This window comes from Rattus norvegicus, chromosome 13, assembly GCF_021556685.1.
Source record: "Rattus norvegicus strain SHRSP/BbbUtx chromosome 13, alternate assembly SHRSP_T2T, whole genome shotgun sequence".
Lineage (NCBI taxonomy): Eukaryota > Metazoa > Chordata > Mammalia > Rodentia > Muridae > Rattus > Rattus norvegicus.
Window position 1 is genome coordinate 71,364,336 of NC_141546.1, and position 4,300 is coordinate 71,368,635.

Here is a 4,300-nt window from a genome sequence, read left to right on the forward strand (position 1 = left end):
GTGGGTTTGAATTGGAGTATTTCTCCCAGGATTTTAATTGACAGGGAAACTAAACAGATCTTTACCAGCATATATAGTAGATAACAGTAAAGTCCAGAAGATGATCATTAAGCCTCCTCTGACACATTCTTCTGGAGTGTGTGCTGTGGTCTGAATCCTCACCCTACTGTACAGATGGTACTTTCTGGAGCCTGGGCTGGCAGACATCAGGTACTGTATGAGTGTGTGTCTAATGTGAAGGACTACACACAGATACTTAACTCTCTGAACAGTCATTCTGAACACAAGTGCAAATGTTCTTAAAGTGTCTTGAGACAGGAATTTAAATAAATGTAGACCCTCCAAGAGAACATTCTTATTTAAATTACCTTTTTTCTTCATGCTTTAGAGATAGTGTCTCATGTATCCTTCCCAAGGTGGCCTCAAACTTGCCATGCAATGAAAGAATGACCTGCACCTTAGGCGCCCCCTGCTGGGGTTACTGTTGTATGCCACATTGTTCATATGAGTGCTGGCAGTTGAACCCAGGGCTTCAGACATAATAAGAAAGCACTCTTAACTGAACCACATTCCCAGGTCCCAGTACGTTTTTGACATGTCTGTGCTCATCAACTGAGTAAATAGTGAGGTGTTTCTATATATGTGCACATTGCAATAACCAAATAACCACGACCTGGCGTCACTGTGGGGAGAACATTCAGAATCTTCTCTGTTAGCTCTTTTGAAATGTTCTGTGCAGTATGGTGAACATTGACTGCAGTAAAACCCCACAACCGAGTTCTCCTAACCTGCCTGCAACTGTCACGGTGGCCACCGACCAGTGTTTTCACTGTTGTCCCTTCTCTGTCCCCCAACCCCAGGCATCAGTACACTCTCCTACTCCCTCCATGAGATCAGCTCTTGGCACTCGTGAGTGGGGTCGGTCATACAGTCTCTGTGTGGCCGGCTCGTTCCGAGTGCCATGTCTTCTGTGTTCAGACTGGATCCCATAGTCTCCTATGCTCCGATGCTCTTCCCACTGTGCGTCTCTAGACACCCATCATCGGCTGACGAAACCTCAGGCCGCTTCCGTCTTCCTCCACCGTGCACAGTGCTGCACTGAACACGAGTGCAGGTGTCTGTCTGACACGATTCCATTCTCTTTGCTCCCTTTGCGTTTCTTTTTCAGTTTTCCTAAAATGCTGTGTACACTGGAATATTATACATTGCAGTCCTGTTGAAAATATATTAAATTTTTTAAGTATATAAAATTATATATATTTATGAGGCATTGTGTGATGTTTAAATCATTGTAAATACTGCATAATGTTAAAACTATGTTAAACGTATCCACTTCCTCAGATATACATGATATTCATGTCTAATCATTTTTTATTTTAAAAGTCTCACTATGTTGTCTGACTGACCTCATCCATCCTTGCTATGTAGACCATGCTGGCCTCTAACTCTGATCATCCCACCTCTCCTTCGTGAATGCTGGTATTAGAGGTGTGTGCCACCATACTCAGCCTCAGACCCTTCTAGCTGCTTTACATCTTTAAAAAAAAAAAAAAACCTTCTAATTTTCCACGTGTTTGTGTGCCCATGTGTGCATGCTGGTACACTCAGTGGCCAGAAAAGGGGGTTGGATCCTTGAAGCTGGAGTGACAGGTAGATGTGAGCTGTTGGACATTCATGCTGGGAACCACTCTTTACTTCTGAGCCACATCTATCTTACTACGCAAAACAGTTTCTGACACTGGTGCCCACTAATGGCCTCTCCTTGTCCCCCTTTCACTTTCTTTCACTTTCTCCACCTTCTGCTGTCCTAAAGGAGTCACTGTTTTGTTACAGTAATTCCATAGGTTCAGATCTTAACCTTTACATATTTAATTCAAACTCGGTTGTTCCAGCTGAGATCATTTTTTCCAGTTCCTTAAATGTTTTCCCTCTGTAGGGAAGAGAGAAGTTCATGCAGCTTGGAAAGATTCACAAGCCCCTTCCTGTAGGCTACCTAAGCACTGAGAGTAGCTGTAGGAGACACTTTCGGCAGAGAGCTCCAGCGGTGTAGCATTCTGAGGGATCACCTGTGCTGAGAGGCTTTTCACGGAGGTAGCACTTAAAAGTCTCCCGAGTTCTGTACATAACCCCAGTAATTTCATTGATTCACCAGGGTAGACTTGGATGGAGTCATTTCTGGTCTGGCACTGGTGCCCTGTCTGGTGGACAAAGTTTGTTGATGTCTTTTTTAATCAGGAAAAGCTGTGTAGTGCTCTCAACAGCTTCATTGACATCGCCACTTTTTAGGCTGAGCACATTTACTGTTGCTTTTGTCTTTCCTAGGATGACTTTTTAAAACTTTAGGTGTATGAGTGTTTTGTCTGCATGTGTGTCTGTTATATGCGTGCCTAGTGCCCACAGACCAAGAAGAAGGTGTTGGATCCCCATAAGCCACCAAGTGTGTTTTGCTATCAAGGTAACGTCTCGTGGAATGAGTTTGGAAGTATTCCTTCTTCAATTTTGGAGGCAGTTTCAACAGAATTGGTATTTACTGTTTGTTTGTCTAATAAAATCTTAAAAGTCCTTAGCCCTTTTCCTCAGCCTCCTTGGTGTTGGGATTACTAATGTTTCACCACACCCAGATTTAACTATTTACTTACTTAGAAACAGGGTTTCTTCATGTAGCCCTGGCTGTCCTAGTACTCACTTTGCAGACCAGGCTGACCTTGAACTTGAGAGATCCAGCTTCCTCTGGACTAAAAGGCGTGCGTCACCATGCTCATCTCAGACTTTTAACTCTTTAGATTTCGGTATGAAGCCATCAGGTCCTTGATGTGAGACTTAAAAATTTACTGATCATAACAATTACTTGTTTTAAAATCTATTCAGGTCTGCTTCCTGATGCTTTAATCTAGTTGGCATCTAATCATAATGGGTTTTTTAATCTTTTGTTTCTGTGTTACCACTATTAATATCTCCTTTTCTATTTGGTTATTTGAGTCTCCTTTCCCACCCATCCCCTTCACTTTTCCTTAGCTGCTAATGGTCACCTTTACCTTACAAAAACAAAGGGAAAACTGTTAGCACCTTCACTGATCCTTGTTTTCATTGTCCAATCCAGTGTCACTATTTAGAACAGGGTCTTGGAGCTGTGGATCAGCAAAGCCCTTGCCTAGCAGGAAGCCCTGGGTCTGAGCCCAGCACCAAATGAATCCAGGTGTGCTGGCACACGCCTGGAGTTATAGTACTGAGAAGGTGAAGGCAAAGCAAAGTCATTTCGGGATTATATACCAAGTTCAAGACCAGTTTTGGCAATATAACAGTCTCAAAGACAGAACCTTCAGGACAAGGGCTTGCTGTATAGCCCTAGCCAGTGTCAAATTCACTATAGAGCCCAGGTTTTCTTAAGCCTGACAGCCTCCTGCCTCAGCCTTCCGAGTGCTGGTTGTTCTGGAGAGGTAAGTTTCTGAAACTTGCTTTTCTACCTATAATACGTGTGACCAGGAGGTGTTTCTAGGCTGCCAGTGCTGTTAGATCGGGTAAGACCTGTTCAGCATTCCAACATCCCCTTGTCCAGAAGGAGAAAAGTTTGTCTGGCTCTTAGATGAGACGGGATCTACTAGCATTCTTGTTGCAGTTCACTTGGTTCTCACTATGGCCCACTCTGTCCCATCCCCATCTGTCCTGAATATGTGAGGACAGCATCACAGCACCCAGCCTGAACAGGACTCTAAGTCTCATAGGGCATTTGTGTGTTTAATAACTACTGTGTGGTTTTGCTTTATAAGAAACCTGAATAGTTAGTTCTCCATCCCTGGGTTTGTGGCAGCAGAACTCTTAAGCTCTTGAGCTTTGTGACTGCCTTTGCTAATGGCGATCCCACTTCCCAACTGCACTCCTTCTTTCCATCAGGCAGGTGAGTGAGTACTCATGTACAACCAACTGTTAAGTGAGGGATGCAGAAATGGTCCATTTTACAAGGGCTGAAGGTGAGAGTCCTGAGGGGGCTTTAGTAGGAAGGGGAATTATGAGAAAGCACAAAGACCTGTTTTCAAAAGTGTGAAGAAGGGACCAGAAAAGAGCGGAACACGCATACCATAACGACAGATGGCATCACGACGACAACGTGATCTGCCTCGTCAGTCTCAGGACCACAGCTTTCCTTGTCAGAGCTGGAGTAGAGAACGAGTCTTCCTAAGATCTTAGTAAGAAGCTCCAAAGTAAACTGAAACCAGCCCCCCCAGGGTCTGCATATGCTGTGCCAGCAACCTACCCTGTCTCCACCAGTTCCCATCGGTGCAGAGTACTCGGTCTCAGTAGA